The 12,757-nt window shown below is 35.1% G+C and overlaps 1 protein-coding gene across 1 annotated transcript in view; it reads right to left on the minus strand.

Moving 5' to 3' along the window:
• Positions 1–12,757, minus strand: part of NKAIN2 (sodium/potassium transporting ATPase interacting 2) — a 293,614-nt gene that overhangs the window by 245,017 nt on the left and 35,840 nt on the right. Inside the window, exon 2 of the mRNA XM_029962848.1 lies at positions 4,189–4,269. The gene's annotated coding sequence lies outside the window, so the exon portion shown is untranslated. The remainder of the gene's footprint in view (positions 1–4,188; positions 4,270–12,757) is intronic.

Below are 12,757 nucleotides of genomic sequence, written 5' to 3' on the forward strand. Positions count from 1 at the left end.
GGTACCACGGTTCTGTACCTAACCTTTCATATTCTTATTCTACATGTTTTCAGATCCAAACTGAAGTGCAGGTTTTACTTCTATATTTTTTTCTCACTGCTGCAGTACATGGAGTAAGATCCAGTATGGCAGTGTCACTCAACTCCCAGACCTTCATCTCTAAAACAGGCCATGTGGTATAGGGATTAAGGAAAGGATAGTGAAAAAGAAAAAAATACAGTTGTGACTGTGTAATTAAAAGGTATATAAAAATTAATCTAAAGAGCGAGCTAAATCATGTGAAGTCAAACAATCTTAATTCTGGCATATCTTGATACTGGAGTTTTTGATTTTTAAAATTGAAATTTTTGTGTCAAAAGATATAAAAGTACAACCTTATGATTCAATAGATTAAATGTAACATTTGTATATTATTAAGTCTAAATAAGGAAGATGTAAAGAATGCCACAAAACTAGAAAATAAACCAATTTTGACAGTTAAAATGAGTTTATAAAAAGTGCTTTCTTGGTCACAAACACATAATACTCTAGGGACTACAGCAAAGTAATTCCAGAGCTCAGCCAGGCAGCAGTGAGAGGAGAGCTCTTGTATCTGGTCACACAAATAGGGTTGCATGCAAAGAGAACCAAAAGTACTGAATCAAGGCTGGAATCATGTGCATCAAGGGCTGCTTTGGATCCTGAATCCCAGCTGGTTCCCCTTGTTCAACATCCCAAGCCCAGCCTCTGCCTTGACTTCCAGAAACTGGCAGTAGCAGTATCTTCACCCGTTATGCTTATGATAGCAGCAGTGCAAGCTCAGCCACACATTCTTTTCAGCAAAAAAATTTTTACTCATTTCTAAACCAAAAATAGGAGTATGATCGGTCTTATTCTGCTTCTATTCTCCTTGTGGGATCATTAGGCATCATTAGGCATCATTAGGGGAAGCGTTCAAATGCCTTGAAGCAAGAATACTGTTTCTTAATCACATGAGTATTTTTTTGTTGCTGTTGTTCTGAGATAGCTGAATCTATCTCATTATGTCTTTTCCTCAGTTTAAAAAAATCACGGAAATATTACATTTTTCTCAGAAATGCTTTCTATTATGTTTTACTCTTTTGTTTCACTAGTGTACTTTAGATGTGGCTTATTCAAGACAAGAGGTTATGCTTTTCATATGCTACATTTGCTTAGCCACAGGCCAAAATAAATATTACCAGTCCTGAAACCAAAAAGTCCTACTTATACTGAGTATGGCACTCACCAGCAAGCAAAACAACACACAGACTAATTAAATGTTTTCGAAGAGTAATACTGAAAAGTAAGTTTGAGAAGTGGGCTTTCTAGGTATTCATTCACAGGTCCACATAAAAATCAAGGTTAAGAACAAGTCATTGCACTTCCTCTTTGTTATAAACCTTTCTTATAAAACCATAAATATTCCAGCTTGATGTGAAAGAATTTCAGCAAAGATAACTGTGCCTTGAGGATAGAAAATACTTAGTGTGATGCCATTTCTCACAAGATATCTATGATTGCAATGGTGTATAATGCAAACGGATTTCCCTGTCTCATTGTTCTAAAAAATTCTGTCTTTGCAGACCTGTTTCAGTGTAATAAGGAGAAACTGTAAAAATGTCATGATCGATGCTCCCACAACTAAAATAAAAAAAAAGGATGAAGTTAGCAAGCCTTTTGTTATAATTATTAGAAGCAATGATTAATAATAACAGTGAAATATGTCCTCTCCATTGTATTAGCAGGTGATGATGGAAAAATTGTTGTACTCATACGTAAAATGAAAGCTGTTCACAAAACTTCAAAAAAACCAGTCTTACTTTTATTTTATTCAGTAGTGAGCTACGAATTATATATATAAAAATAAACTATACCCATCTGAACTATTATTAGGCTGTAATTTTAATCCATCAATTCTTAAAGCCATGCTGCACAAGATCCTCTCTTACAGTTTACAGCCTCAGAGGCATCCCCCTAGTACTTGCCTAAAGGTTATTTTTATTCTCTGTTTAGAGCCAATTCAGACCCAGAGCTTTTCTCAAGGTTCTACATGCCATTCCAAATAAACAAAATATGTAGGATTATCACTACAGATTTAAAGTTGCAGTTATTCCCAGATGAAAATATAAATAATAAAGAAGATTCAGTGCAAGATTTATGAGTATGACTGAGAGACGTAACACTTACAGTGATCCATTTTGTAAGAAACCTACATCAGTAAAACAGCCAGAGACTCTGAAAAGGTTTATCCTCATAGAACAGGAGGGTATGGGATCTTGCAGAATATTTGATCATGTAGGGGAGCTTTGACATACTATTCACAGTTGAAAAGGAGTGGAGAGTGATGCCTCAAATGTGAATTAGACCATTTTTAGAATTGATCTCTACCTATTTCTTGAATTCATTTTGTAGGAACTTTTCCTTTGCTTTCTCTTTTTAACAATTCTGTTGCTCTGAAAGCCAGTTGAAGTGCAAGGAATACACTCTACTGGGTATTTCAAGGAAAATCATATCACTGGAACAAATAATACCTCTAAAGACCAAATAAAAAATTTAACTGCATTCAAGCATAGGCCTGAACTCTATGGTTGGTTGGGAAAACTCTAGATGACACATTCTTATACTACAGAAAAAAAATCAGTTCAAGGTTTAGGTACCGTTTGTAGCCCATTTTTATTCCAAATAGCACTTACTAGTGTTTCTAAGCTGTTTTTATACCCATTAAGACACTACTCAAACAGCTGCCTCTATTTTCTCCATTCTTTTTCATCCTCTTTCACTTCCCCAGACAAGATAAGCATCCCAACATTTACAACTGTAGGAATGCAGGTGGTTGAAACAAGTGGGTGGAAAGAGGGCGGATTGGATTGAGTATAATTGTACAACAGGTGCTGAGTTTGTTATGTACATTAGTTCACTTAGCAATAAAGAAGGTATTTTAACCAAAAAAAAAGATAGGCAAGTTCTTTTATTTACTATGTTTTTTGCCAAACTTTTAATGAGATTGAAGATATAAAACCAAGAAAGTGTAATGTTTTACCTGCAGAAAAGTACTTTACACTCTCAGGAAATGAAATTCTGATCCTTTTTGAAGTCAGTATCTTTTGAAGAAACAGAATACATGGGGATGAAATACTCTTGTCTCCAGTAGCTTTTGTACATTGGGGGTGATTTGAAACAAAATACAGGTAAGGAAGTATCTTTGCCCCATTCATTCTCCCTGTAATTGTGTTTAACTTTCTGTATCATAAGATATCAGTAACTCACAAAGGATCAGAGAATTACATCTTTAATTTACAGTTGGGCTAAACTCCCTATTAAAAATCTAAGTCAAGAATGGAATGTGATCTGTTTGACACATGAGATTCTCCTTGATGGTCAGTTCATAGCACTGTGAGCATAATTCAGCACGGGCAACAATACTTAGAAGTGTATTACTCTAAAAAAATAATTTGTTGCCACTGCTAATCTTTTATCCCACAAATTGCCAGCTTTCTGGGAACACCTTAGAAAGTAGAAGTTTTGGGTTGAAATGTTGGATTGAGCCATTACCAACTGCCACTTTATGTGTTATCACTTGCAGTGTCAATAAAACCCTATAAATATGTGATTCTTGGGAAAATATATTTTTCCTATGGATTTTTACTGTGTATAAGTGTTCAAGCATAACATTACTACCATAAGCACAAACCTAAAAATCACTGCTGCAGCCAAAAGGAAATCTGTTCTGGCATCTCCATTTACAACTTAATTTAATGAAAGACCCCTTCCTTTGTAATTGTTATGCCATGATGTAAGAACCCTGAATCGAATCCAGCTAAGTAACAGCAAGCTAAATAGTACAATAAATATTTGTTTATCCCTGAGATGGCAATGTTTTGTATTCATGAGAGTATTAATTAATGTCTCTCACAGGGGTGAAATTTGCACTGCAAGACTACTGAGAGGGGCAAAAAGAAGAAATTTTCTTTTAAAACATATATACTATTATTTTTGTGGGCATCAGAATGCATATGCTCATTACTTTCTAGTTTAAAAATTTCTAACGCTCCAGAATATTCCAAATTTCCATCATACTACTACACTCCTGATAACACGAAAAGGATGAGTAAAACAGAGCACAATCTGTTGTTGACTGGGGCATGTTAACAAAGTGCTGATGGCTTGAATTATCCAATGGTAAATTACCTTCGAAAGGTCCCCAGCCTCCAAATAGAAGCAGATAACAAAGACGTTCCACGTAACCCAAAGAACCAGCCAGCCAGCATACTGTAGAGAGGAAGAGAGAAACACTGCATTAACAATTCCACAATCAACTGAGTTAAACTTAGTTCATTAGACCACTAGTTCAGCTCAAGACAAAACCAGACTATAAATATGGTGCATATGGATAAAAATGTTATACGTAAAATAGAACCATGAATAAATTCTTCCCTTTCCCAGACACAGTTTAGAGTGACCTAGTGAGTACTTAATCAGACCATAAAATCTATCTCAGAAAACAGCTGATAGATCTTACATTTGATTTGAGACTACTCTGTATCTCTTATTTTTGTTCCAATGGGGAATACTACAATATAGAGACATGTAACCTTAATTATACATTAGAAGTGCAAAGCTGTTTATTCAAATGGTTATTCAAATATAACTTACTAAATAACAGTCTAATTGAATTAGGCACTGGATTCTGCAACACTTCAGGTTTAGTCTCAACAAACCAAACATATATATAACCTGAAGAAAATAAATCTATATATATATAGGTTATTTTGCAGCATTTCTACAGAATATGGAGGAATTCGGTCCTGACAGCTGCCTCTATCAATATATTTTGTGACTTTCCAAAGCATAGTTAATAATTATTCAACACCCTCAAGGAGCAGGCTGCATTTTAAACTGTTAATTTCTTGGGGAGTGTGTGGGGGGTTTGGCTGGTTTGTTTGTTTTGTTTTAGAGCATATAGGAGAAGGATGCCTGCTTAAGCAATATATATTCATTGGTAGTTGCAAAACTTCTTATTCATGTATCTGATGAATAATGGAGTATGTTTTCTATCCTTCTGTCCACTATTTTGCTTCTGTTTTGTATTTGTAAGACCTTATGTGCTAGAACTGGAATCTACATTCCCCTGCTATAATGCTAGAGAATCTCATATAATAAAGTTTGACCTGCTATTGCTACTCTTATCTAATGTTTGTACTTGAGAACTTCCCTTGACAAATTAGTCTGTCATCTAATAAACTTTAGGATCTACAAATGTTTTTCTAATGGCTGTTGTAGCTATCCTCTAGTTGTTCACAATTCAATTCTGCACGTTTGCTAATTTCATTCCACATGGCACTGTGTTTGCGTGAAATACGAGTGATAGGACACTATTCCCTCTCTGTTATAGACGAGAGCTATTTTCTCCTTTTGTAACACCACCCCATTTCCCTAAAGTATTTACAGACTTATTCTTCACGTCTTATATTTTTTTCTTCAAACTATACTGATTAAACGTTGATAAACTACATTTCCAAATCAGGAAACACTATTTTCTGCACACCTCCGTGTTTACATTCTGAATAAGCAAGACAATATTTCGGACTTTATACTATCCATCCCCCACAAAAGAAATACACGATGAACTATTGTATGTCATGAATGACAACCTCATTCTCTAAATTCAGTAACAACTGATGTAGAATTCTTCTTGCATTTCTCTTGCAAGTGCTGTTTTGTATCACATTGTCTATCACTGAATATGCCATTTTCTCGTTAATCTTCTAGATACTGTGAAAATAATACAATTCTGTCCTTTCTCAGGATCTAAAGTGAGATTATACCCAATATGACTAAAATTTAGATCTGTTCTAATTTCTTATTTTTATAGATAACAAAATAATTGTCAGCTAGCCTAGCTATTAAATAGACCATGTACAGATTTATAAAGTATTATGATAAATATTATTTTGGTTTAATAAAGGCTAACACAGCTTTAAAGGATAGAATTGATTTATACAGAAGTAATTTCAGGTAATTTAAAGCATACAGATTACATATACTTTATAGGTCAGCTCTTTTTGGTCGCAGATGATAGATTTATTTAGGTCAGGAGGGTCCCTCTGGAGGTCACCTGGTCCAATCTCTGTTTACAACACAACCGGCATGGATCAGATTTTGCAGGGATTTATCCAGGGATGGTTTCGATAATCCATGTCTACTCTTTGAGTGCGGGCTCCTAATAAAACTTTAGAAAATAGGAACTTAGTTCAGATGCATGGTGCTAATAACACCAAGGTTGTGGGTTTGATCCTCTTATGGGCCATTCACTTAAGAGCTGGACTTCATGATCTTTGTGGGTCCCTTCCAGCACAGAATACTCTGTGAAATCTGTGAAATGCATTCAATATTTTTTAAGCCAACTCTGAGACATTAAGTATATTGAGCATGTCATTTTCCTGTAGCTTGCTCACAGTACACCTGGCTTCACATGTAACATGGAGCTTTATAAATACCAGAGAAGAAAACATTAATTTAGATTCAGTAACCTTAATTTGGCATTTTTACTGCATTTTCTGCAGCATTTTAACTTGCTGGTTTTTGCCAATTATTTTAATACTGCAATGTTATATATTCTGATGGAGTTAATACAAGTAGTCCTTCTGACGTGGATTTCTTTTAGTGAAAATTCTAAATACTGCATTTAGACTGGTTTCTGAAAAAAAAGAGACTGACAAAGTAGTATTTATGTGCAATGTCTGTTCCCTTGAAAGATCTTTTGTGCTTCAGAACAATTTTAAGCAAACTGGACAAAACCATAGAAGATCTGAGGAATTTTTTTACCAAATTTCAGGAAAAGAGGACTACAAATGGGAATAGACACTCTATGAAATCTTTATACACAGAAAGACTTACAAGATCATCATCTACCAGTCAACATGAAGGGAAAAAATTAGGGAGAGAGACACTGGAAACTAGGTTTCATTAGATTGGCTGTTCATGGCACAACTTGTCACATTGCATGTAAGTGATACCTGGTTAAAAAGTTCATCATGTACAGCTCATTCAACAGAACACTCCAAGGTACATGGGACCTGCTTGTCCCAGAAGAGAACCTTATTACATGAAGAAGCAAAACTTTACTTTTCCACTGTCTAGTCTATCACCAAAAAATGACAAGTTTATCTGCCATTTAGATACACTATTTTAAAGGAACATCTGTTCATACTGGACTAAAGATAAGGTTAAAAATTTCTTGTAAAAGTATGCTTTAAACTGTTTCCTTTTGAACATTATATTAAGTATTTGTTGCCTGAATGCCGTGGATAAACACTAAGTTTAGTTGTCTTGAAATAAAGGATGTTTCTGTTTCCCACTGTTTCTTATTTCTGATGCTTCAGATCTAGCACATCTCTTATCTCACATGCAGTCATAAATGCCTCTTGTTGTCTATGTGCTTCAGCAAATTGTTGCAGAAATTCAGCTCTGAAGATCTGTGACAATGAACAAATCCCTCTGGCACTCTCTCATATGTGTCGAATTAGAAACATTTTATAAGAGTTCTTCAAAGGGCTATAGCTGTATTTTTTCTTATATGTGGGAGCTCAAGACAGCTGCATTATCTGACAGAAGCCACCACAATGCTACAGCAGTCACATATCAACAAGACAAGGATTTTGATAAATACACATTGACCAAGCAGGAGATACTGACAGGAAGCACAACAATGACAATGCAGTTTATTATTTTTATGGAGCTCCACACTGGAAAGAGGTATAATTGGAAGGTTAAGACTGAATGTTTGAATACTTACTATCTGGAAAATTTTTAGCCAATCACTAAAAGTTCCTTTTATTTGTAAAATAAATTATATCAATACAGCTCTTACATGTTATAATATGCTTAGAATTCTTGAAATAAACATGAATTTATAACCCTCTGCAAAAAATTTGAAAAGAATTAGCTATCTTATGATCTATTGATACATGTTTGAAAATTTGCTATGAATCATCATAAGCAAATGGAAAACTGAAATATTGAAATACTGGTTCCAGAAATAAGAATCCATACATTCTTCTTAACACTTCTGTCAAAGCTGGCTAGGTAACATTATCTACATTTTACTAACAGGGAAACTGAAGGTCAAAGAAATTAAATCACTAGATTTAATTCCTCAGCTGAATAGAAAAATGATTACAAGGGCACAAGAATCAAAGTTTCAGGTAGCCCACTTCTGCCTGTTGTATAAACCTGGTCACCAGAGCTCACATCTAATACTCTTGTCACTCTTTGCTTGAAGGAGAAATATGTCACATACCTTTCAAGTATAAATAGCGAGCAAATCTGAAAGCTTTGATCATTTTAAATTCAAGCATTTTTTTTCCACAGAACTTTACATGGCATTTCTCTTGCTCCCAAATTCTTTTCTGATATGTGTCAGTTACAAACACGTTTGACCAAGGGATACAAGGGCTCCAAAGAGGAATTAGAAGCAAAATTATCACCCAGTAAAGATACAGTTACTGAATGTGTGAGGACCAGATGTTTTAAACAGAACTGCTGCTCTCAGCAACCTAACACAAAGAGCAACCATGCTCTGCTTTTAATGATCCAGATGAAAGTCTTCCCTGCCCAGCAGTCACCTACAGGCCTCAATGGAAGAGAACTCAGGGCCAAAACCAGTAGTCTTGACAACAAATAATATTCCTCGAAGCAGAGAGTTTTGTACAACCAGTTCAACTTCAATAAATGTTCATTCACTTTCCTCAGTGTACTGGGAAGTTTTTGCAGAATGACATAATTATCTGGATTTTTTTCCTTTGGTTGTCACAGCATAGAGGTTGCACTAGTTTTGCTTGTCTGGATTCTTCATATCATCAGGACTTAGATATTTCTTGCAGTCTTATTTCTTTTTATTTATTTTTAATTAATCATGTCTATAGTATCAGAGCACTGTCCATCTTTGTGAGCTTCTGTTTCTAAGCAAATATGAATTGATTTTGTAGCATCCATTTTGAGTTGTTGGAGTTTTCTGTCTCAGATTGCAATGACATTCTAGTTTTCTGCTTGTCTTTACCAGGGAATTTTTTAACCCATTGGCATTGTGAACCCATGGCTCTTCAGTCTTTCATTAGTCACAAATTTATATATATTTTTTCTCCTTCCCTTTGTTCCCTCAGATAAAAAAATGCTGTCTGATATTTTACTTCCTTGTTACACTTTAATAATTAGTGTAACTTTTTACACTAATAATTACTTGTTACACTTTAATAATTAGTCCTCTGCCAAGACTGACTGAAAGCTGCTGAACTGTCAAGTGCATCAGAACTGGTCACTACCAAACAGAAGATTACTGTTGTGATAGTTTTTTACTTTTGAGCAATCACCACTTTCAGATACAGAGCAAATGTTGCTTAAAATTTCTTTCCAGAGGCTTCCATACACCCAATGGCTATGTATAGACTTTCAAACTCCTTGAGCTGTTATAAGTCCTGATTTTATATAGGAGTTTATTAACTCTATTTTCCCCTTAATTTGTGTGAGAAGGATTCATAAGCATAAAAGACAAGAAGAAAGCTGAGGCACATTCAGCTCAGGTCGAAACTGGATGAAGTGACAGCCCAGAGCCCAGTATACTGCTATTATGTACAATCACCCATCACTGTACTCATAGTCATGGAGTTATTGCTGGGGTGGGACTCACTGGGATTCTTCTTTCTTTTGGCTTCTTCTGTTTTGTTTCCATTTTCTTGTGTGCCAGAATTATGCCGGGTACAGAAAGCACAAGCACAGATTTCCTTCTGAAGACACGGCATCAGCTCCTTTTGCATAAAAGAAGCTGAATTTCTACAGAGAACATTACTGTCAGAGAAATATCCATCTGCCCACAATTAGATGTCTGCAATGCAGATGTCCTCCTCTGAGTAGCATCTAGATTCCCATTGCAGTCAATTGAGAGGAAAGGTACTTTCAGGGCTCAGTTCATCTCTCAATGTCTGACACAGATCACTCTATCCTCGCTGTTTGGAAAGCCAAACTTCTCAAAGGCAAAATTCCCAGTGTTAGAGAGCCTATTAAAAATATTTTACTGGTGACATAAAAAATAAGATAGTAACACTGCACTGTGTGGATATGCACTCCTTTTTCTCCACATTAAAAAAAAAAAAAGAAAAAGAAAAAAAAAAGAACTAAGCAACGTCAACATCACAAGGGTAAAATATCACCAATGGACTGCTGAAGAGACAACTATTATCTCTTGTATCCTATACTTACTGATGGTCCATTAATGCTTAAGGTTGAATCATTAATTTTTTCATTTCCTGTTTCTTGGATTCACAGTTCTTTAGGTTTCAGTGGAAAAGACTGAGACAAGTGCTTTTTGGTATTGCATCACTTTCATTTGTTTTTCAGCTTCTGTATCAGTGTCCAACTGTACCAGTGAAAATATTACCCTAAACACTAAATGACAAACCTCCCATGAACAACTCAGGAGACATATCCATCCATTCATACAGCTTTCATAAGAAAGATACACTAAATTTTCTCAGTGCAGTCACTCTATTCCTACAAATAATAATTTCTTTCCATATGAAGCTATAAGGGTGAATGACCAAAATATAAAATTAAGCACACAGAAATACATAACTTACATTGTAGCATTATTCAGTCAATCTATTATGTTACACTAGGGAGCTACAAACATTCTAGATCCCCAAACAAAAATATACTGTAACAGAGGATTTACTTTAAAAAAAAGTTTTCTTTAAACAGACAATATTTCTGCCATTCTTCTTACAAATGGGGAGCAGAGAAATTTTCTTCTTGTTATCTCAAATTCTTTTCTTCATGGTTTGTTTTGGTTAGGGCTTTTTTAGTTTGATTTTTTTTGGTTTCTGTTTTTTGGGGTTTTTTTGTTTGGTTGGTTTTTTGTTTGTTTTTGTTTGTTTGTTTGTTTGTTCGTTGTTTGTTTGTTTGTTTGTTCGTTGTTTGTTTGTTTGTTCGTTTTGGTTTTTTTAATTTTTTTTTTTTTTGGTTTCTTCTGCATCCATATGTTACAGTTCTTGGCCTTTGTAAAAAAAGTGTATTTTATGTACTAAACAAAGTAAGGAAAGGCAGAAATTTTAACAGGATATATTTATTTTATCTTTTTGACATAGCAGTAGAGATTTAATTGGTTTGGCTACAGTCGTCATTCAATTCCTGTATTTCTTTTGATCACATCTTTGTTGTGAAACATTTATCAGCAGGAAGCAACTTCAAATATCTGAATACTCAATGTGTTGCAACACTGTACATATGGAAACAGCTGCAGACACATGCATATACATGCATATATTAACAGATGGACTGATATTTTTCCTCTAATGTTACTTTCATACTTTTTTAGTATTCTGTCTTTTGTTTGGGGAAGAGACTATAAAGTCTCTCAAAATAGAAATTACTAATTAAATGGAAGTAACAGAAAAATGATATGCAGATAATTCTCGCATAAGTAGAGCTCAAAAGTCTTTCTTTATATTAGAATTCTTGTAATAGCTCTATATTTCAAGACATAACTTGAGCTGGTCAGGCAATAGTGAACCTTAAAATAGTGTTGTTTTGATCCTTCTCTAACCTTTCTGCTTCAATTCCAACATTAAGCTACCAGGATCTACCTCAAGAGGTACTAGCACTAGAAATCAATGCTATTCAAGATCTAAAAACTTGAACTAATGGTTTGGAAATTACAGTATTTTTTACCAGTTCTAATCAGCTGTTAAATTCATATTAAAGCTGGCATAGGAAAAAAAAAAGATAGAAATCAAAATTGTGTGATTTTGGAGGTCATTTGGTTCTTCAATTCAAGAGCTAGAAATATTTTGAAAGAACTTTTTCAAACCCTGCCTTCTAGAACACTCTTAAGATACTAAGCATTTCAAGCCCTGGTTTTTCTGAGTTAATACATAGTGATCAGTGTAGAAATTACATTCACAGGAATTCAAACTGTCTTCTATGGATATTTTTTTCTAACAAATCTTAGCGGAAAACTGTAGGAATTATTGATGTAAAATTTCACTGAGAACATTTTACCAATTAATTAGCAATGAAAAAGAAACATGACAAAGATCACTCAATACTATAAGCTGCTTTCTCCAAGGATTCACTGAGAGTGAATATTACTATGGAATGATCACATTGCAAAAAAAAATAAAAATCCCACATATTTAAGACAAAAGTGATAGGTGGAAGAATGGTTTTGTAGATAGTCTGCCTCAATTGTTAAGAAATATTTGAAAACATGCTCAAGAAGATCATGTAATTGCTTTTCTGTAGAATATGTGAATAGCCCCTTACCAAGAAATGGTGTTGCTTGTTCCCTGCCATTGCCCAGTCCAGGGACCACTCTACCAAGAGGGTCTGCTGATGGTACCAGTTCAACAAGCCACACTGACTGTCCGACCCCTCCCCAGTGCAGCAGGGCTTCTCCATGTGGGCTCCATGCTGTGTTGACTCTGCCATATGCTTGCATTTTACCCAGGGTAAACCAGGCTCACCAGCTGGGGACCACTTCTCTAGGTTCTTTTCAACCTCAGGCAGCCCTAGGAGGAACCTACACCTTCTGCCAAGTGATCAGACCTCAGTGGGAACACTGGCACTCCCTCCCGCTTGAACTGGACAATGTGGAGCCAGGAAGGCAAGGTGGTTTTTGTCAGCTAAAATAAACATAAGACATATATCCTTGCTGTAATCTAATGAGAAGAGGTTCTCACTGGAAAAGCTGTGGGAAGCTGTAATC

The sequence above is a fragment of the Manacus vitellinus genome, unplaced genomic scaffold (genome assembly GCF_001715985.3).
Source record: "Manacus vitellinus isolate BGI_N305 unplaced genomic scaffold, ASM171598v3 scaffold_4_pilon, whole genome shotgun sequence".
Taxonomy (NCBI): domain Eukaryota; kingdom Metazoa; phylum Chordata; class Aves; order Passeriformes; family Pipridae; genus Manacus; species Manacus vitellinus.